This window comes from Melanerpes formicivorus, unplaced genomic scaffold (genome assembly GCF_026170545.1).
Source record: "Melanerpes formicivorus ecotype bairdi unplaced genomic scaffold, bMelFor1.0.p_v2 SCAF_37, whole genome shotgun sequence".
Lineage (NCBI taxonomy): Eukaryota > Metazoa > Chordata > Aves > Piciformes > Picidae > Melanerpes > Melanerpes formicivorus.
This window is the reverse complement of record NW_027142389.1, coordinates 1923640-1946630: the sequence shown is the minus strand read 5'-3', so window position 1 is coordinate 1946630 and position 22991 is coordinate 1923640. Positions and strand designations below refer to the sequence as shown.

The 22991-nt window shown below is 45.5% G+C and overlaps 1 protein-coding gene across 7 annotated transcripts in view; it reads right to left on the bottom strand.

Annotated features, from left to right (window-relative positions):
* The window catches only part of ZC3H12B (zinc finger CCCH-type containing 12B), a 38326-nt gene that overhangs the window by 15046 nt on the left and 289 nt on the right, over window positions 1–22991 (bottom strand). Inside the window, exons 1-2 of one of the 7 annotated variants that reach the window (XM_068157568.1) lie at window positions 18115–18228; window positions 17406–17458 (exon numbers count right to left, since the gene is read on the bottom strand). The exons of 1 other annotated variant lie outside the window; for it this stretch is intronic. The gene's annotated coding sequence lies outside the window, so the exon portion shown is untranslated. Of the gene's footprint in view, window positions 1–17405; window positions 17766–18114; window positions 18229–21270; window positions 22571–22619; window positions 22735–22991 lie in introns of those variants that run through there. 5 more of the 7 variants (XM_068157569.1, XM_068157573.1, XM_068157570.1 and 2 more) reach the window with 5 other exon arrangements.

The following is a 22991-nucleotide window of genomic DNA, read 5'->3' as shown; positions in this document are numbered from 1 at the left end:
ATGAAATATTCAACTGCAATGATTTTGTTTACAAGTCAGCAGAGGTCCCCAGTCATTCACATTTCTGGGTGAAAAAAAAAAGGATCATAATAAAGCATGTAATTATGTTGTCTCTCTCTCTCATCAGGAATTAAACTCTCTGCCCCTCCCCTAGTTGCTCTGTGTGTAAAATAAAGATTCCACTTCTCACACAATAAACTTCCAGACAGAATTAATGAAGTAGCTCACTAATGCTTACAGATAATAAACCAGAAAAGGCTGACCCAGCACTCTTGACTAGAAACCTGTCTTTACAGCCTTCTGCTGCAGGAACAGCCTGCCCACACGAGGAAGGGCTCTGGGAGGTTTTGGTCTGCTGAAATTGAACACAAACCATTTTGGCCTCTTTCAGTCAGGGTTTACTATCAGAACTGATCAGTTAAGCTGACTGCCTGCTGGCTGCTGCATGGAAAGGTCAATCACAAGAGGTACTAAAGCTCTATCCAGCATAGAATCATAGAACCAACAAGGTTGGAAAAGGCCTCAAAGATCATCAAGTCCAACCTGTCACCCAACACCTCATGACTACTAAACCATGGCACCAAGTGCCACATCCAATCCCCTCTTGAACACCTCCAGGGATGGTGACTCCACCACCTCCCTGGGCAGCACATTCCAATGGCTAACAACTCTCTCTGGGAAGAACTTTCTCCTCACCTCCAGCCTAAACTTCCCTGGTGCCATTTGAGACTGTGTCCTCTTGTTCTGGTGCTGATTGCACTCACCTTGTGCTCTGTGTACTGTACCTAACTACACTGAAAATTCTTAAGTCAAGGATGGATATTAGTGCATTTTGTCAGCAAGTCAGGATAGACACTCAACATTCTTGTCTTATAGCAGAAGAAAAATTGTTCAAAGAACTCTAGTGATAGGTCTGAGAAACTAGAAGAGTCAAGTGGCCTGTGAAGGCCCAAACTGGCACTTTTGGGCTCCCCTGTTCAAGAGGGGACAGGGATCTAATCGAGAGAGTCCAACAGAAGGCTACAAGGATGAATAAGGCACTGGAACATGTGCCCTATGTGGAGAGGCTGAGACACTTGAGGCTTTTTAGTCTGGAGAAGAGGAGACTGAGAGGGGATTTAATAAATGTCTATAAATATCCAAGGGCTGGGTGTCAAGAGGGAGGGGACAGGCTCTGCTCAATTGCATCCTGTGATAGGACAAGGGGGAATGGAGGTAAACTACAGCACAGGAGGTTCCACCTCAACATGAGGAGGAACTTCTTCACTGTGAGGGTCACAGAGCACTGGAACAGGCTGCCCAGAGAGGTTGTGGAGACTCCTTCTCTGGAGACTTTCATGAGCCCTCTGGATGTGTTCCTGTGCCACCTGTGCTGGATTCTAAGGCTCTGCTGCGGCAGGGGGGTTGGACTCGATTTCCAGAGGTCCCTTCCAACCCCTAACATCCTGTGATCATGGAGCCCTTGGAAATACATTTTTAAACACAAGGAAAAACTTTTCCACAGAGCATTGCAACAGGCTGCCCAGAGAGGTTGTGGAATCTCCTTTGGAGACATTCAGAACCCTCCTGGACTTGTTCCTGTGTAACCTACTCGAGGTGGTCCTGCTCTGGCAGGGATGCTGGACTAGATATCTTCCAAGGTGCTTTCCAACCCCTAACATTCTGTGACACAGCTATGCATGTTTTAGATAAAATGGTAAATGAACCTAAATATAAATGCAGGGAACTGGAGAAAACAGATTACCAAATAATTAGCTAGAGGCCTGCTTTCAGAAAGCTGCAAGTCCTACTTGCCTCTGTAGAACAGGAAACTTGAGGATGCAGGATCCAGGGTAAGGAGTAACAAATGAGGTAAGAGTCTGGAAGAAGCCATCCAGTTATTTCAAATCCCCTTTCTCATTTTTGAGAAGTCCTGTTTTTCTTAAAGTCACCTCTTTCCCAGACAAAAAGAAGACTGGAAGAAAAGGTGCTACACCTCTGAAAGAGCACAGTGCTAAAGCTACACCCACTGCAGAGACTTCTGCCAGCAAAAATGTGGTCCAAAGAGGCACAAGCATGATCCTGGATTTAAACAGCAATGACACAAGAAGCACCTAGCACTGACACCAGTTTCCCAACACTGCTTTGAAATGTACATCCACAGCAGTTGCCTTTGTGCTCTGACAAATGCTGCAGATACAAGCCCTGGATGCATGAAAAGCTCTTTCCCATGATTCCTTTTTGTGATACAACACAGGCACGACTTTGGCACTGGAACAGAGGTTGGTCAAAGCTGTCCCTTCCTAATAAGCAACTCATGCATCCAAAGAAGAGTTACAAAACCACCCCCCCAAAAATACCCAACTCAAATCAGAAATAAAACTCATGCTTTTGAGGGGTTGGTCACTAGTGTGCCTAATAATAAACCTAGATCTCTTTCAGGCTCCTTTTTCATCTCCTCTCACGTCTCTTCCACTCCTTCAGGCTATGAGTAATCATTAAAAGAAGAGACAAATTTCCTCAAAAGAGCGTAAGCACTCTACCAAGTCCATGAATTATTTATGCAGAGGACAATATCAAACACACTTGTGCTCAGAAGCTTTTTCAACACAGGATTCCCATCTCCCCCAGGAGACCAGGGGGGCTCTTCCTTAATGACTGTGGTCTACCAGAACAACAAATAACAGGAGAAACACTCCCTCGGTGTACAGCAGGGCAACTCTTTTGAGGGACAGCAATGCCAAGTCTAGGGACTAAAAATAAGTGTTGGAATCTGTCTGGGGGAGAAAGTTGTGTCTAGTGCAGCTAGAAGAAGACCATCTCTGACATTGCTCATCCTGTCACTTATTTGATGTTTCTTCTTTTAAATTATTCTACAGAGTGAAGTTGATACTGAAATAAAGAGAACAGTAATGGAAATGCTGACTTCCATGAATATATTGTTCAGTGATGTAAAATAAACAACATGTTAGGAAGAAATTCTTCCCAGCAAGAGAGATTGGCCACTGGGATGTGCTGCCCAGGGAGGTGGTGGAGTCACCATCACTGGAGGTGTTTAGGAAGAGCCTGGATGAGGCACTTGGTGCCATGGTTTAGTTGATTAGATGGTGTTGGGTGATAGGTTGGACTTGATGATCTTGAAGGTCTTTTCCAACCTGGTCAATTCAATCCAATCCAATCCAATCCAATGCAATCCAATGCAATGCAATGCAATCCAATGCAATCCAATCCAATGCAATCCAATCCAATGCAATCCAATCCAATGCAATCCAATCCAATGCAATCCAATCCAATGCAATGCAACATACCCCCCAAAATCTTACTAAAAGTATCTTTAAAATCAAAACCCCACCTTGCACTATTTCCACCCCCACCCCCCCCCCCCGAAAAATAGCACAGACATATGACAAAGAAGAAGCCACAAAAGGAAAATGAAAGAGCCACCAGCATGCACATCAGTCAGAGTTTATTCACTCCAAGTTTTCACTTCCCTTTCATTTTTAGGTAGTAAGATACTGAAAATCATTGCCCCTGAGAGACCACTCATCCCAGAAAGCCTTCTTCCTTGACTACTTCCTGACATGAAATGGTGGCTTTCTGTTCCCTGTGGGACTGTTTCAGAGAACAACAGGTCTAGGAGGGTGATAAAATTTGATTATCAAAACCCTAAAGATGTCAAAGGATCTCCAAGACAGGCTCCTGTTGGCCTAACACCAACAGCCCCATGAAACTGCCCCAAAGTGAGACAAAGATTATTAATCTGTGAAACATTTGCGCAGTAATTACCTTAAATTGGCCAAAACTAACACTCTGCAAGACTGCACTCTTAATTTATGATCTCTGCTTCTGGATCTCACTTGGCTGTGGTGATTTTACATACTGGTAGAGAGGGCAGATAGAAGCTGGAACACAATGCACATCAACCCACACGTTCAGTGACACTGGGAAGTACCTGCCTACTAAAGGTACATCTTTTAAGAATATGTGTGCTCACAAATTTTAAGGTAAATGCCTTAGATTGAACATTTATTTGTGGGCTTTGCTCCCTTTGGGGATAAAGATCTTTCACATTCTGTTCAAACAGCTTGTGATGTCTTTAGAGAGGCTAAGAGGGAATTACTCCCATTATTAAATCTATAGTGAGGGGGGCAAAAAGGTTTAGAATTACAAAAAATATTCTAAGATGTAGTCCTGGTTCTTCAGTTAAGCACAGCCTGAGGTAAAATTTGTTTTGATGAAATGAGCAGCCACAGTGTGGCCAGCAGATCAAGAGAGGTGATTCTGCCACTTGATTCTGCTCGCTCTGGCAAGACCTCACCTGCAGGACTGCATCCAGCTCTGGAGCACTCAACGCAGGAAGGACATGGACCTGATGCAGTTGGTCCAGAGAAAGGCCTTAAAAATTATGAGAAGGCTGTAACACCTCTGCTAGGAGCACAGACTGAGGGAGCTGGGCTTGTTCAACCTGCAGAAGGCTCCATGGAGACCTAATAGTGATCTGCCAGTACCTAAAGGGGGCTACAGGAAGGCTGCAGAGGGACTGTTTGCAAAGGTCTGCACTGACAGGACAAGGAGCAATGGTTTGAAATGAGAGGAGATTGGATGTTAGGAACAAGATCTGCACCATGATCTTGCTGGAACACTGCAACAGGTTGCCCAGGGAGGTAGTTGAGGCCCCACCTCTCAAGCTCTTCAAGGTCAGGCTTGACAAGGCTCTGAGCAACCTGCCCTAGTGGAGGATGTCCCTGCTGACAGCAGGGGGGTTGGACTGGATGACCCTTGGAGGGCCCTTCCAATCCAAGCCATTCTGTGATTCTATGATTTTCTGCAACAATTTGATAGTTCTAAAGCATGAAAAGCATACAGCAAAGGTGTCTAGCCTGATCAATAACCATTAACAGTCCCAAAATCATAGAATCATAGCATCAATAAGGTTGGAAGAGACCTCAAAGGCCATCAAGTCCAACCTGTCACCCAACACCTCATGACTACTAAACCATGGCACCAAGTGCCACGTCCAATCCCCTCTTGAACACCTCCAGGGACAGTGACTCCACCACCTCCCTGGACAGCACATTCCAATGGCCAACAACGCTCTCTGGGAATAACTCTCTCCTCACCTCCAGCCTAAACCTCCCCTGGCACAGGTTGAGACTGTGTCCTCTTGTTCTGCTGCTGGCTGCCTCCAAAGAGTGTCAGATGCAATTCTCTCACTTGTTCATGCCCTTGCTGGGATGCACATGCATGCCAACACAAACACACACTGCAGAGAGGGCTGCTCAAAAGCCTGGTTCCATTTGGAAATCAAACCAATGACAGGAAACCCTCCTAAACTGTGCCTTAAAAAACCACCAGCAACCCTTAAGGCCCAAGCTTTGTCAAGCAACACAAGTTTTAAGAAAGAAGAACCATATTCTAAGCCCTTTGTGCAATATGGAGTAAAATCACCGTTTCCTTGCATTTGAACAGAAACTCTGCTGTTGATTAGTTAGGCTGAGGTCAGACTCAGATTAGGCAAGACTCAGATAGCTGCTGCTCTTTAATATTACGCAATCCAAAAGTATCCCTCTTTCATGCTTTCATAGCATTGTTATTGCCATGCTGTTGTCATTGGAGGGGATGTTCTCTCACACAGCACTTACAGCAGTATATTGGCAACCCAAGCGCTTGCCAATGTAGCTGTATTCATCACTTGAGGATGGAATGGCTTTTCATTAGGTCTCATACATAACCTTGTACCTTGCCCAAACTGAAACAAAGGATTTCAAAAGATGACCAAAGATTTTAAACCCCAGGTTATCAACACACACTGCACCCTCAGCTCACAAAATACTGCAAGTGAGGAACAGCAACCTGCAGTAAGACTTCAGTTTTTCAGATGTACAACCCAACTGCTTTGGCACTAGACAAAGGACAGTCTGATGGTGTTGGGCCAGGTATAAAGATCTCCATTCTTTTTCCCCCCCTCCAAATGTCACAAGAAGGTTCTTGGCTTTTGCTAAACTCAGCATGCCTGCTTTTTCACCTCTAGTAAATATTCCTGCCCCCTCTGCCAGTGGAAAGAAAGCTCTTAAGAATGATCAGCCAAAGGTTCTTGAGACTGGAAACAGCCTTGAAAAGTGTGATGAAGAGAAAGGAGGTTCAGATTTCAGTTGATTTGACTTCAAAAGAAGGATTTTCCAGAAGCAAGCCACTCAAGGCCAGTTTTAGAGGTCTTATAAAAAAATTAACTAAATATTGATTTTAACTGTAACTAAATTAACTGTAACTAAATTAACTGGACTCACCCAGATACTATGACTTATTTTTGACAGGAATCATAGAATTGAGATATTTTAATTCTTTTTAGCTTTTTGGGGTTTGCAAATTACCTCCATACAAGGTTTGCTCTTAGTTGTTTCCCCTTTTTCTCAGCTGAAAAGCAATGTATTTTATGTGTGCACAAGCTGACTTCAACATTTTCTTGCATTTTCCTAGTTCTACATCTCTAATTTTCTGTTATTTATCATCATGTAGCCATTCACCATGAAATTCATTTGTCCTTCCCTGAACATAAGATCTCATTTTAACAGGAAGACAGTTTGGTCGTAGTCAGATCTAGGAGAGGACAGGAGGATAGGAGAGGACAGGAGGATAGGAGAGGACAGGAGGATAGGAGAGGACAGGAGGATAGGAGAGGACAGGAGGATAGGAGAGGACAGGAGGATAGGAGAGGACAGGAGGATAGCAGAGGACAGGACGATAGCAGAGGACAGGACGATAGCAGAGGACAGGACGATAGCAGAGGACAGGACGATAGCAGAGGACAGGACGATAGCAGAGGACAGGAGGATAGCAGAGGACAGGAGGATAGCAGAGGACAGGAGGATAGCAGAGGACAGGAGGATAGCAGAGGACAGGAGGATAGCAGAGGACAGGAGGATAGCAGAGGACAGGAGGATAGCAGAGGACAGGAGGATAGCAGAGGACAGGAGGATAGCAGAGGACAGGAGGATAGCACAGCACAGGAGGATAGCACAGCACAGGAGGATAGCACAGCACAGGAGGATAGCACAGCACAGGAGGATAGCACAGCACAGGAGGATAGGAAAGGAATAGAATTAAGCAGGTTGGAAAAGACCTTCTAAGTCATCCTGAACTAAAAGAATAGCTTAAATATGAACAAAGCCATTTAATTCTAAGCACAATTTCTGTCACTGCTGCTGGCATACTCACTTCTGTAGCAGTAAAGAAGAAAGCAGCTCAGGCACAGCCCGTGTTAGGAAGGAGCACTGTCTCTCTAGGACTGCTCTCTGCCAGCCCTCTGCTGTGGTTTACTATTCTTTGGTTGCTACTGATAGATTGGTGAATCTGTTGTGAAAGCTCTCTCTGTGGAAACACCCACTTTTATGACTCATCTTGGGAGTTTTTTTTTGCCTTTTTTGTTTTTTCATTCATGTCAGGCTTTGGCTGAAAGCCACTAAGTAGGGAAATTTTAGCTGTCTCATCCCTCTCTTGCATAGCAGTGGAAAGTATCTGGTCTGTGACGTAGTGATTGCCATTACCTTTCAACTAGTTGAGATGGGCACTAAAAACCTGCTCAGAGAGAAATAAATCTCTATCACCCTCAAACTACTTGAAAACTAAGTCAGTGCTTTATAAAAACCTCTTCATGGCCCTCTGGGATCTTTTGAGGAAAGTACTAGAAGTCAAAAGGTCCTCTCTGTACCAACTATAGGCATTTTTGCCTGGTCAGATCACAGGTTGTCCACAAAAACCTCACAATATGTAGGCATCATAACTTCTGGGCAAGTAAGGAGTGTGTCCTCCACATTCTTTAAACACCCAGCACACAAAGGAAATTCCTGGAGAGGCAATTTTTGTCAAACAGATAATCTGGTTTAGCATCAGCTGCCATGCTGACAGAAAATGAGGCAGGCAATCTCCAGAGACCATCTCTGTGACCCTGCACACAGAGCTCCTAGAAAACAAGTCAGCTCGCACCAAAGCCTCTCCACCCTTAGCTATTTGCTCCATCTGTACAACTTAACTGTTCCACTGCATCCACAGATCCAGGACATTGCAGGATTTGTTCCCAAATGCATGAGGTTATTCTCAGACAGTGAGGCTCATCTCATTGCTTTGGTGCTCCTGACCTAGCATGCAAGAAACCAAACAACCAAAAAGAATACAAAAGGTTGTTTCCCCAGTCACCATTGAGAGAGGGCACCTAGGGAAGGAGGAGTGTTGTGTTTCTCCTAAGTCAGCAAATATAACAGAATGAAGAACTGAGCAAGAGAGGACAGCAGCAGCTACCACTACTTTAACACAGCAACCTTCTTGATACCCTCTAGATTAGAAATCAGACTTGTACTATCATCCTTTAGCTGCAAAAAACAGTGCTATGGGCTTTCCCTCATTTCTTCACAGCCCTAAAGAGTCTGTTCTGTACACTGTTGGAACTATCTCCAGCCCCAGAGTTAGCAGTGTCATAGAATACCATAGAATAAACCAGGTTGGAAGAGACCTTCAAGGTCATCGTGTCCAGCCCTTCAACCAATCCAACCCACCTAAACAACTAACCCATGGCACCAAGCACCCCACCAAGTCTCCTCCTGAACACCTCCAGTGATGGTGACTCCACCACCTCCCCAGGCAGCCCATTCCGATGGGCAATCACTCTCTCTGTATAGAACTTCTTCCTAGCATCCAACCTAAACCTCCCCTGGCGCAGCCTGAGACTGTGTCCTCGATTCACTATGATCCGGATCCCTGTGCCTGAGCAAGCCAGCTTCTCACGGTGAGAAAAGGTACAGCTACAGAACCTGGCTACTGCTTAGCCTCAAATTGCAAGTGGTGGTGATGTTGGTTTTGTTTTAATAAATCTGCAATCCTGTCCTGAAGCCCAGGATCCCTACAGACCAGATAATCTCTCTTCAGTCGGTCAGTGGTTCGATCTAACAAGCCTGTGGGTTACTGCCTTTGGCAACGGCAGTGATCTATACTCAATCAATACCACTCTGAAAAGGCTGAGATGCCCTGTTGTTAGAAGGTTGAGGTCTGTGCTCTGTACCACTTGATGTCTGAAACTGTATTTGGTCTCAGTTTACTTCTGAGTTCCAGTTAAGCACCTCAAATACATGAAAGGCCCAGGGAAGAGTTGTATCTTATTCAGGCAGAATAAAATGACAGCTTTCAGGCAGCCTTCAGCCATGGGGATCTTAGCTGAGCTCTATTTAGGGAAGCAATAGGTGATCCTAGGAGAATTCTCTGTCATCCTATTGTCTTCAGTCTCACTTTGCCCTTACATGCATACACACACACACAAACCACCTAATCATCAGTTTACAGAACTAACCTTGCAGATGGTGTTCCATTTTTTTTGTTTCCTTACTGCTTATTCTGTGCAGTTTTTAAAGGCATACAGATCATAGAATCATACAATCAATAAGGGTGGAAAAGACTTCGAGTCCTGTGTCCAGTTCTGGGACCCTCAGTTTAGGAAGGAGGCTGACTTGCTGGAATGAGTCCAGAGAAGGGCAACGAAGTTGGTGAGGGGTTTGGAACACAAGCCCTATGAGGAGAGACTGAGGGAGCTGGGGCTGCTTAGCCTGGAGAGGAGGAGACTCAGGGGTGACCTTATTGCTCTCTACAACTCCCTGAAGGGAGGTTGTAGACAGGCAGAGGCTGGTCTCTTCGCCCAGGCAGCCAGCACCAGAACAAGAGGACACAGTCTCAGGCTGCACCAAGGGAGGTTCAGGCTGAATGTTAGGAAGAAGTTCTATACAGAGAGAGTGATTGCCCATTGGAATGGGCTGCCTGGGGAGGTGGTGGAGTCACCATCACTGGAGGTGTTCAGGAGGAGACTTGATGGGGTGCTTGGTGCCATGGGTTAGTTGTTTAGGTGGGTTGGATTGATTGATGGGTTGGACACGATGATCTTGAAGGTCTCTTCCAACCTGGTTGGTTTATTCTATGTTTATTCTATGATAAATGTTGACCTCAAAGACCATCAAGTCCAACCTGTCACCCAAGACCTCATGACTACCAAACCATGTGTAAGGAGTTACCATACCCCTGAATGGACTACATTTTAAAACCCCCATTTACAAGCAAAACCAGAACCAACATTAAAAAAAACCCCACCACCACCTAAATAATTTGACTAACACTTGATTTTGCTGATAGCTGCAAGATGGAGAAATGAGTCAGTATACCTCCAAAGTTTCACAAAAATAGAAAAGCTCAGCTCACAGATCATAAACAATGAGGCTGCCTCCCTGAAAATGTTCATGTTTTGCTTGGTATGAGTTACATTCCCTCCAAAGACAACAGACTATGAACACACACACACTTCAGGAGAGAATAGAAAGCTGTTACCAGCTTCTGGCTTGAAGATATTAGAACTCAGAAATACACACACTGCAGCTTTAACATTTAATTCTCACGACATTCATTGCTAAGCAACCAAGTTTTCTTACTAAACACCTCTTCCAGCACAGTCACGACTGACTAGTAGAATTGATAATGTGATTCAGAGGAAAGAGGCAACCTTATCTATATTTTGTTCCAAAAGGACCAAACTGGAAAACATCTATTTAATTTTGTTGGTATTCAATCAGAAGGAAAATGCCTGCTCAGGAATAAAGGCCTGTGCTGTTTACAAAACCCACTTGGAAATTACTATTCAAATGACAATGAATAGTAAAGAGCTGATGCAAGAAACACTCTGTTCAAGACCAAAAGAACTGGGGGAAACAAGAGTGGAAGACTGGACTGAACAACTGTCACACAATCTTTCCACCATCTCAATGTGCTCTGAGCCATGCCCCTCAAAAAGAGAGAGGAGAGGGAGAAGAGAGGAGAGGGAGAAGAGAGGAGAGGGAGAAGAGAGGAGAGGGAGAAGAGAGGAGAGGGAGAAGAGAGGAGAGGGAGAAGAGAGGAGAGGGAGAAGAGAGGAGAGGGAGAAGAGAGGAGAGGGAGAAGAGAGGAGAGGGAGAAGAGAGGAGAGGGAGAAGAGAGGAGAGGGAGAAGAGAGGAGAGGGAGAAGAGAGGAGAGGGAGAAGAGAGGAGAGGGAGAAGAGAGGAGAGGGAGAAGAGAGGAGAGGGAGAAGAGAGGAGAGGGAGAAGAGAGGAGAGGGAGAAGAGAGGAGAGGGAGAAGAGAGGAGAGGGAGAAGAGAGGAGAGGGAGAAGAGAGGAGAGGGAGAAGAGAGGAGAGGGAGAAGAGAGGAGAGGGAGAAGAGAGGAGAGGGAGAAGAGAGGAGAGGGAGAAGAGAGGAGAGGGAGAAGAGAGGAGAGGGAGAAGAGAGGAGAGGGAGAAGAGAGGAGAGGGAGAAGAGAGGAGAGGGAGAAGAGAGGAGAGGGAGAAGAGAGGAGAGGGAGAAGAGAGGAGAGGGAGAAGAGAGGAGAGGGAGAAGAGAGGAGAGGGAGAAGAGAGGAGAGGGAGAAGAGAGGAGAGGGAGAAGAGAGGAGAGGGAGAAGAGAGGAGAGGGAGAAGAGAGGAGAGGGAGAAGAGAGGAGAGGGAGAAGAGAGGAGAGGGAGAAGAGAGGAGAGGGAGAAGAGAGGAGAGGGAGAAGAGAGGAGAGGGAGAAGAGAGGAGAGGGAGAAGAGAGGAGAGGGAGAAGAGAGGAGAGGGAGAAGAGAGGAGAGGGAGAAGAGAGGAGAGGGAGAAGAGAGGAGAGGGAGAAGAGAGGAGAGGGAGAAGAGAGGAGAGGGAGAAGAGAGGAGAGGGAGAAGAGAGGAGAGGGAGAAGAGAGGAGAGGGAGAAGAGAGGAGAGGGAGAAGAGAGGAGAGGGAGAAGAGAGGAGAGGGAGAAGAGAGGAGAGGGAGAAGAGAGGAGAGGGAGAAGAGAGGAGAGGGAGAAGAGAGGAGAGGGAGAAGAGAGGAGAGGGAGAAGAGAGGAGAGGGAGAAGAGAGGAGAGGGAGAAGAGAGGAGAGGGAGAAGAGAGGAGAGGGAGAAGAGAGGAGAGGGAGAAGAGAGGAGAGGGAGAAGAGAGGAGAGGGAGAAGAGAGGAGAGGGAGAAGAGAGGAGAGGGAGAAGAGAGGAGAGGGAGAAGAGAGGAGAGGGAGAAGAGAGGAGAGGGAGAAGAGAGGAGAGGGAGAAGAGAGGAGAGGGAGAAGAGAGGAGAGAGAGAAGAGAGGAGAGAGAGAAGAGAGGAGAGAGAGAAGAGAGGAGAGAGAGAAGAGAGGAGAGAGAGAAGAGAGGAGAGAGAGAAGAGAGGAGAGAGAGAAGAGAGGAGAGAGAGAAGAGAGGAGAGAGAGAAGAGAGGAGAGAGAGAAGAGAGGAGAGAGAGAAGAGAGGAGAGAGAGAAGAGAGGAGAGAGAGAAGAGAGGAGAGAGAGAAGAGAGGAGAGAGAGAAGAGAGGAGAGAGAGAAGAGAGGAGAGAGAGAAGAGAGGGAAGAGACCTTGAAGATCATCGCGTCCAACCCATCAACCAATCCAACCCACCTAAACAACTAACCCATGGCGCCAAACACCCCATCAGGTCTCCATGTACACATCTACTAAAAGGAACAATCTTTACATGGACAATATTGGATAAACTCCTTCCATCCATTTTTAAGCAGTTTTGTTTTCTCTCACTGCAGACACTAAAATGCAAAAGAAAAACAAACCAAAACACTCCCAAGCCAATTACCTTCTGAAATGTCTTTCTCACCTGAATAATAAACACATATGACAATGATTCCACAGCATTTATTCTAAGGAGAGAGGGGATTGCTTGGTTCCCCTTGCCTGGTTTTGAGATACATGTAGTTAATAAGTGTTTATTTGTTTAGGTGGGTTGGACTGGTTGATGGGTTGGATGCGATGATCTTGAAGGTCTCTTCCAACCTGGTCTGGTCTATTCCATTCTATCCCATTCTATTCTATTCCATTCCATTCCATCCCATTCTATTCTATTCCATTCCATTCCATTCCAAGTGACTCCATTTTTTAATAACCCTCTATGAAACCCAAATTAAACCCTGAATATCAACACATGAAGTGGCAACACCCAAGGGAGTTCCATGTGCACAGTGAAGAATAAACATTGCAAATCTATCCTCATGTGTTTCTTCAGGTGTTGAATAAACCTCTTCACAAGAATAAAGAAACCACCTGGCATCTTTGTAAGAAAATGAAAATATTCCCTCCATGGCTTCTGCATCAATTTTATTGTCTCAGCAGCCCTCTTTACTCTTCACTAACTTACCATCAGCACGCTCCTCCGTATGGATTCTTCCCTGTAAGACAGGTGTTACAACAAGAGGCATCTTTCTGGAAGAATGCTCTTCTAAACAACAGCCAAGTCTTTGAGTGCTGTGGCCATTTCTACATCATCAGAAGCTGACTGAAATACACAAACTGATTTTCATGGAACTGGCTCAGGCAATAAAAGCAACCAAACTGTAGCAACATGGACTCCAACACAAATTGCACAAACCCAGCATGATCCCAGGTTACAGGGTCCTGCATTTGGGTTCAGGCAATCCCAGGCACAAATCCAGGCTGGGCAGGGACTGGCTGGAAAGCAGCCCTGAGGAGAGAGACTTGGGGGTGCTGGTGGACAAGAAGCTCAACAGGAGCTCTCAGTGTGCACTTGCAGCCCAGAAAGCCAATCAGATCCTGGGCTGCATCAGGAGAAGTGTGGCCAGCAGGGCAAGGGAGGTGATTCTCCCCCTCTGCTCAGCTCTGGTGAGACCCCACCTGGAGTACTGCATCCAGTTCTGGAGCCCCTATTGCAAGAGGGATATGGAGGTGCTGGAAGGTGTCCAGAGAAGGGCCACGAGGATGAGCAGAGGGCTGGAGCACCTCTCCTATGAGGACAGACTGAAGGAGTTGGGGCTGTTCAGTCTGGAGAAGAGGTGACCTCATTGTGGCCTTCCAGTATCTGAAGGGGGCTACAGGAAGGCTGGGGAGGGACTGCTCAGGATCTCAGGTAGTGATAGGACTAGGGGGAATGGAATGAAGCTGGAGGTGGGGAGATTCAGGCTGGATGTGAGGAGGAAGTTCTTCACCAGGTGAAGCCCTGGAATGGGTTGTCCAGGGAGGTGGTTGGGGCACTGTCCCTGGAGGTGTTTAAGGCCAGGCTGGATGAGGCTGTGGCCAGCCTGATCTAGTGTGGGGTGTCCCTGCCCATGGCAGGGGGGTTGGAACTAGATGATCCTTGTGGTCCCTTCCAACCCTGACTGATACTATGATACTACTATGATACTTATTCTACATCACATGAATGAATGAAACTCCTTCCAGCATCTTCACAATTAGGGCAGGTAGGACAGTATACTATATACCTACTACACCTATGTCTCATGATTACAGTGCAGAGAGTGTGTAAGCTTACCATCACAAAAGCTGACACCTTCCTGGTTACACACATACTGATCATGGTAAATGAAGAGTCTAAAACCATGGAAACAATATGAGCAGTGGCAAAAAGAAGTCTCCAAAGAAGATTTCATGTTCAGAGACACAACCTAAACACACCAGAGAATCTCCAACGCTGCGGTGTGCTGCAGCACAGACTAGTGGTGACTCTACAGACACCTTCTCAGAGTACATAACCGTGCTCTTGACAAACTTCCCCAACACATGACTAATTGCCAATTAACAGGCATTACGACAAACCCCCAAAGCAACAAAACAATCCGAAATGCGTCGCACAAGTCTTCAGGAATGTGCCAAACCACGATCCGTTAGGCAGCAGTTATCGCCGGGGGTCACAAGGAGAGAACAGCTCGAGGTGCACTGATGGCTCTGGAGTTCGGATTAGCCCTTTCTTTACCTTGAAAAGCGCCTCTCCACAGCGCTCATTAAGAGAGTGACACAGCAGAACATCGCAGCTTTCACGGCACGGAAGACAGCTTTATTGCTGTTTTCTTATTTCAGGAGCAGCACAGGAGATACTACACATTACCACTTGCTGCTTTGAATATTTTCTGAGGTAGTGAACTATTTTATCTACCGAGAGAGAGAAGCACTTGAAGCTGACAAAGCCTATGAGTCACAAATAAAAACCGGTAGCTTTTTCCCAGGGTAATTATACACTTAGGTGGTACACATCTGCTGGGGCAGATTCACACCTAAAGGCAAGCAGAAAATATCCTAAAATTAACATCTGGGTATTTTGGAACAGATTACAAAAATTGTTTGAAAAAGGGAAGAGTTGTGCTGCATGACATTAGGGTGCAATTATCTTTTGTCCTCAACACAAAGGCAAAGGCTCGGTGATTTGTCGTGTTTTGGCTGCGCGTTTATACACCTTGAACCGCAAGGCTTCCACATGTATCATCGCTTTAAAGAGGGAGAAGAGGAATACATTACAGTTTACACATGCATGCCATAACAATACAAACCTGCTGGTTCAACAGGAATTAAACCACTTTCATTTTCACTAACACTTTCTCCCCCTGTATACTGCACTGGTGAGGCCACACCTCGAGTCCTGTGTCCAGTTTTGGGCCCCTCAGTTTAAGACGGAGGTTGACTTGGTGGAATGTGTGCAGAGAAGGGCAACAAAGTTGGTGAGGGGTTTGGAACACAAGCCTTATAAGGAGAGGCTGAGAGAGCTGGGGTTGCTTAGCCTGGAGAAGAGGAGACTCAGGGGTGACCTTATTGCTCTCTACAACTACCTTAAGGGAGGTTGTAGACAGGCAGAGGTGGTGGGGTCCCTGTCCCTGGAGGTGTTCGGGAGAGGCTTGGATGTGGCACTTGAAGCCATGGTTTAGTTAGTCAGGAGGTCTTGGGTGACAGGTTGGACTTGATGATCTCTGAGGTCTTTTCCAACCTTACTGATTCTATGATTCTAAGATTTCTTGCTCCTCAGCAAGCAGCATACTCTAAGCTATGGTAATACCAGATATTAACATCAAAAGCTACATCTGTCTACAGCTACCTGAAGGGAGGTCATAGCCAGGTGGGGGTTGGTCTCTTCTCCCAGGCAACCAACACCAGAACAAGAGGACACAGTCTCAAGCTGTGCCAGGGAAGGTTTAGGCTGGAAGTTAAGGAAGAAGTTCTACACAGAGAGAGTGATTGCCCATTGGAATGTGCTGCCCAGGGAGGTGGTGGAGTCACCATCATTGGAGGTGTTCAGGAGGAGACTGGATGGGGTGCTTGGTGCCATGGTTTAGTTGATTAGGTGGTGTTGGATGATAGGTTGGACTTGATGATCTTGAAGGTCTCTTCCAAGCTGGTCTATTCTATGCTACTCCTATTCTATGCTACTCCTATTCTATTCTATTCCATTCTATTCTATTCTATTCCTATTCTATTCCTATTCTATTCACAAACTGATTCTTTGAACCTTAGAGTGAGTTATTTCCAGCACACAACAAATGTGGCAGCTTAGCTTAGTTAATTTTTCTTTCGCTGTGTCAAGTGTTGTAAAACCGTAGGAACAGAGGATAAAATAAGCTTTGTAGAAAAACTTCCTTTTCTAAGCTGGCAAATTCTGAATTAAAGGGACTCCAAACTGCTATGCTTGTGCAAAAATGCAATATTCATCATCTGTAGTCCCAGCTTCGAGTGCACCTCTCAGTAATGTCAACAAGCACTCTGAATTTGTCTAGCAGCACCTGGAACAAAGAATTCTGCCTTTTTATTCTTTGTTAAACTGTATTTTACAGGGTTTCAGTGAGGCTGTTCTATGAGGTTTATGTCCTTAACAGCACTCATATAAGCATCAAATCACTGGCAGATGTGTTCTGACATAGCTTTAATAAAAAAGTCAAAGTAGTTCCAAGTCACCCAGTGAAGGAAGGTGAGTATAACAGGCTTTAATTGAGATAAAAGTATCACAGAATCAATAATGTTGGAAGAGACCTCAAAGATCATCAAGTCCAACCTGTCACCCAACACTTCATGACTACTAAACCATGGCACCAAGTGCCACGTCCCGTCCCCTCTTGAACACCTCCAGTGGTGGTGATTCCACCACCTCCCTGGGCAGCACATTCCAATGGCTAACAACTCTCTCTGGGAAGAACTTTCTCCTCACCTCCAGCCTGAACTTCCCCTGGTGCAGCTTGAGACTGTGTCCTCTTGTTCTAGTGCTGGTTGCCTGGGAGAAGACACCAACCCCCTCCTGGCTACAGCCACCCTTCAGGTAGTTGTAGACAGATCTAGCTTTTGATGTAAATATCTAGCATTAACAATGCTTAGAGTATTCTGCTTGCTGAGGAGTAAGGATTCTTAGAATCATAGAATCAGTAAGGTTGGAAAAGACCTCAGAGATCATCAAGTCCAACCTGTCACCCAAGACCTCCTAACTAAACCGTGGCTTCAAGTGCCACATCCAAGCCTCTCCCGAACACCTCCAGGGACAGGGTCCCCACCACCTCCCTGGGCAGCACACTCCAATGGCCAATCCCTTCTTCCTAACTTGAAAGGCATACTCTTATTTTAAGATACTTTAAATGAACAAATGTTCATTTTTAATGTAATAAACTCAAGCAACTTACTTCCCTGTTCTTGAAGACAGGGTCCAAGCCAAAGTTCTGCAGCTCATTTATACCTGTAGAGACAGGCACAATCAGTATCCCCAAAGCACGCACTAAGTCAAACAGCTTCTAACAAAAGCCCTAAAATGGCAAATCAGAGATTCTTAGTCCCTTGCTAATTAGAGCCACAGAAATGACAGCATTTTAATTCAATTTAATGGGGTTTTCTTACTTCACTGCAATGTCAGTCTCAACACATTAATGGGAAGTTTCAACACTGTCATTGTGATGAAGAGAGGAACCTTAAATTCATACAAGCCTAGGCCTAATATTGTGTAGTCTTTCATCAAGCCAAACTCAGAACCACAACAAGAAAAACAGTTTGCTTTTTCTACTCATACTGCCTTCTCTGAGATAAAACACTGATACATACTAAGTTTAAAGTAAAGCCCTAGCAAGTAACAGCAGTAGTGAACATCTTGTCCTCAAAATTAATAGTGAAACTGCAATTGTAGAGAGCCTGCTGGTAAGGTTAGTAATAACTTGTATTTAGAAGCTTCCTCCTTTCTAATTCAATTCTGGTGTAGCATTTTAAAAGCAAAGCAAAATTGCCACTTCTGTTTCTGCATCTGTCTCTCATCCACCTTTGGAGCAGAACAATAAGGAGTGTGATGTAGCACACTTCTGTTACAGAGGCAAAGAGCAGAGATGATTTTCAGCGTTGACTCACCAGTGAAGATGAATGTAATCATCATCACCACCCAACCTTGAAGGGGATATTCTTCTTAGTAAATTCTGAGGGAACACTTGTAATGGTAGAAGAGGTTCAGCTGTGCAGAGAGGACTGAGTTTGAGGAATCCATACACAACACCACATAGAACTAGCAACAGCTTTAGAAATACCACTAAGCTTTACCTTTCTGATCTCTGCCTTTTTGTTCCTGTATGTGTTGTGTCTACACAGATGATGGGATGGGAAAAAAACCCACCACACACACAAACATAGATAGACAGATATGCCCCTATATACACACAGAAATTCTCAGTCTCCCACTGCATCACTGGATGCATTTCACAGACCAATTTAGAAAAGTGAAGTAGAGCTCTTCCTTCACAAATCCTGCAGAAGCTGAAGTCACACGGTTGGTGCTCTTCTGCAACACCTTCCGGTACCTCAGTGTCTGAGGTGCTTTGTATTCATTCCAGTAAATGCTTTGCATGAGCACTGATACCAGTATTTAGACCATACACAAAAGCAAGCTGTGTCTAGCATGTCACACAGAGGACTTGAAATTGCTCATGAAGGAGTAAACTACAAATCAAGTGTGAACTGAAGAGAAATGCAGAGGGAGCGTAGAATTTAAGCATCTAACCTCAGACTTTATTCATTTGTTCACACTCAGGAATTCAAAGTGGCAGGATGGATGACACAGTTTGGGTTCTAAATAGATAGGTGGCATTTGAGCTGTTTCTTAAGACTCAGGCATGGAATTAACTGATTTCTTGACATAGAAGGAAGGGCTAGTGCTGAGCACAAGACAAGTGTAAAGCAGAGGCTAGACCTCTGGAGGGAAGGAAATGCAGTATTTCTGCTGCATTAGCTAGTCAACCATACTTCCTAAGACAGAAAAAGTAGACAGTAAACACAGACTCAGAAAAAAAGATGCTCCAACAATAACACAGGACCTCTTTCCACTAGTTTTCCTTTCTAATATTCATAAGCACTTACAGTTAGTATTGCTGCTACTCAGAAAGGCTGCTGGTCCCTGCCAAAGCAACCTTTACACTCCAAGCGACATTAGGTAGAGCAGGAGCATAATCCCTTAAAAGACCAAGTGTTAGCAGTTCCTTACAAAATGAGATCATGTATTCAGGTCTGAAACCAAAGCAACACACTGGTATTATCTACTCTGTAGAGCTCAATGACTCATTAATGGTCTGGGAAGGGAAAAAGAAATAACAAACTGTAATTGCAGCTAAGTCAAAGACACATCAAGGATGTGATGCATCTTGCCTTACACTAATTCTAATCTTGTAACTGGATATTTAAAACACTAAATCAAACCCAAATCAAACATTTCTGTAACTAAAAATCTCCAAGCCATTCTTGAAAAACCCTGAAAACCCAACAGATAATTCTGCTTCTAAAGGTCTCAATACCCTGGGTGAATGCTCACAGGCTGTGCCATCCCACAAGAGGCTGGATGCACCCAGCTGCTAGGACACAGGCTTCCTGATAAACTCAACCAACCACTTTAGAAGCTCCTGAAAAAAATTATGCCAGAAGCAGAGAGGCACCTTGCTCAGTAAGCATTAAACAGCACCCTCATGGAAAGCAGCAAGAGGCGCTCCAAGGCCTCTTGTGACTTCAGATTTTCAGACCTCTTATCTTGCCTTCACAAAACCTAAGTCAGTCCACTGCTAAACGGGTCTGCTTTGAGCAAGGGGTTGGACTGGATGACTTCCTGGAGTCCAGTTCAAAGCAGTTACTCCTTTATCCTAAGATTCTTTTATTCTTATCATGACAACATTGCTCATTTCTAAGGTGAGGAAGCTGGAAAGTCATCTTCAAGAAGACAAGAGAAAAAGCCTACTGCTTTGCTTTCCAAGATGAAAACAGCAAATTCCTGTGCTCCAGCAGTTTCACCTCTCCCTTTCTAAAGCAAGATCTGTATGTGAGAGAGGAGGTTTATTTGGTGTGGAGGGTTATTTTGGTTTAGGGAGTGATTTTTTTTGTTTGGTTTTCAAATAAGGACAACCCAGAAATCAGAAAAGAGAGTGACTTGACAAAGGATATGAAATTAGTGGTTTAAAAGAAAGGGGGGGATGTTAGTTTAAAATTCTCAGAACTAATGTTGGCTTTATGTGATTAGGCTGAGGTGTCTGTGCACTCCTTAAAGGAACATACAGGTTAAATTTCTTGTAGATGTCCTTACCAAAAGTAAGTGGAGTCTAAACTTGTGGCTTTAGCCCCAGGTTAATACTCTGTCCCTAGTACAGCACTCCTCCCCAGGCAACGGAAACAGAAGTTGACTCAGATGATCAGAAGGGATATTAATCTTGATGAGGAGACTGTCTAGACAGACTGACAGTTGACATACAAGAGCTCCTTTCCCACAACGAAACCAACAAGTTCCTTGGCCTGTGCTAGGATTTGTAAAAGCCTTCAGTTACACTGCACCACGATGTCCCAATGCCATTCTAGAAGAGGCCCACAACAAACAACATACAGCCTAGGTTTTAGTTTGACATCCTGATTCAACCTGCTTTGCTAGGAAGCAATGTCAAAAATAACTCATGTAAGAAGATGAAATACAACAGCTACCTTTCAAACTCGAAGTCACTTAGCTGAACTACTTGTTTTAAATACAGAAAGACCATACATCTTTCAACCAAAACTGCAAGATAATGAAGAGTTTTTCTCCTCCTGGCCAATCTGATGAATAAATTGCTCACCTCAGAACAATAAAACTGCATCTTAGGGGATGCTGTACTGCTTAGCTCCGCACTTCCAAATATACTTCCTAAATCTAAGATACAGCAAACACAATACCCACATATTATGGTATATGAAAGCCTAGACCTGCAAAGCTGGCCATAGTATTCTTACTTCCAGATGAGCTTAGCTGCTGCCTGCCTAATTCCTAAAAGCTCCCATGCTTCTGCTCTTGATATCAACAGTAACAGAGTGCCAATGACAGAAGTAATTTGTGTTATTTCTGTTATCCACAAATCTATTGTAGGACCATAAGTGTTTAACAAAATGGCACATCAACTGCAAACTCAAAGGGGCTAGGAAAGCCAAAACCCATAGGTGTCTACAATGGAATAATTTGCATTGGAAAAGACATCCAGAAAGATCAAAGAGCATAAAACCAGAACTTACCTCGTTGAAAGCAGCTGACAGAATTTACTTTCTTACTAGTTCATCTGCATATAAAGCGTCGTTCATATCCATTCACCCTCTTAACACCTTTGGTTTCCACTCTACCTGAACTGTTTGAATTGTCTTTGTTTAAAATACATCTTAAAGAGGTCATTCAAATGAGAGTGACTTGGGAAGATATGCAGCTTGCTCTGTTGAAATTCACTAAGCATTTGATCAGTTCAGAAGACAAACGGATCAGAGGTCCAGACAACGTCAACAGCCACAGGACTGATACACGGAGAGTGAAACACGGACGGCGAATATGTGACAGTGAAAAAGAAAAGGCATATTCCAATGAAGTTAAGCTGTTCTCAATTTGAGGATGACCTTGACATTCCCACTAACCCATTTCTCCAGCAAGAAGCAGAGATAATTTTTTAAAGTGGCATTAGCTACGCTCCTGAAATGCACCTTTCCGTTCTACATACCATAATCCATTTATAACATCAGCTAAGCAACAGACACATCCCATCAATAAAGGATACCCCCTGTACCCCCTGTCATTCCAATAAACAAAACCATGCATAAGAGATCCTATAATCTGGAATTCTGCACACTCCCAGGCCCTCAGAACTACTGGTATGTATAATGGAAGTTCAAAAATAACCAGTGTTTTATTATTCTATTCCCACTTCCCATTTATGACAGACACATGCCAGCCACTGAAAGACTTTTAAAAGTATCACAAGTATCTCAATAAACCAAATACATTTAGATCCACTTCTCCCAACTTAAGAAGATACAACACAGCTTTCGATTCGATGGTCCTGTTTGCTAACTTGTGGAGGATGTACGCAGGTTTTGTGAAATACCACCTCCAAAGGATTAAATGACAATTAGAAAAGTAGAGAGCTAAGAAACGCAACATTTTGGAATGAACTGATCAGTATCTCGAACCTCATGCAGACTGCAGTGAGCAACCGGATCCCTATTCGCATCTGCTCTACAACGCAAAATGGAAGGATGCTAGCGGTGATCATCAGGTACCCACTACAAAAGTGGTGTCCTTACCTCGCCACCTTGCTTTTTAACAAAAGCATGCGAGTTTCTTGCTACCCTGCGCATCTTCAGATGCGACACACCTTCTTCAGCAGCGTGCTGAAGCAGCCTTCCCAATCCCTCCTTGGCACTTACAATTCCCAAGTGGAACCAGGCGAATTTCCCGACTCCGTACCCAACTGCCTAGGCCATTTCAACCGCCCTGCCACAAGAGCCTCCTGCCCCCGAAGCAGGCTCCTGCCGGCAGCTGCACGAACACCGACGCCGGGTCCCCGAGAACGCCCCGCGCCCCCCTGCCCAGGCGGCACCTGATGCGGGGCGGGCCGCGGCACGCCAAGGACAGCGGCCAGGCCGGCTGGAAGCAGACACCGGACCGAGCCGCCGCCCCTCCCCGTGCGCGCAGGGCGGCGGGGACACCCCGGGGGTGCCGGGAGAGGCGGCGGCCCCCCACCGCGGAGGCAGGCCGGGGGGCGGCAGCAGGCCGCGCCTCGGCTGCTGCCAGGCCCGGAGAGCGCCCGGCGGGGCGGCAGGGGGCGTCCTACCGGCCCCTCCCAGCGCGCAGGCCCCGCCGCCGCCTGACAGAGAGGAGGGGAGGGGAGACGGGGAGGAGGGGGCTCCCCCAGGGCGCTACGCTGACGCCCCCACCCCGGGCCACCCCTCGCCCTCCCTCGCCACCCCCC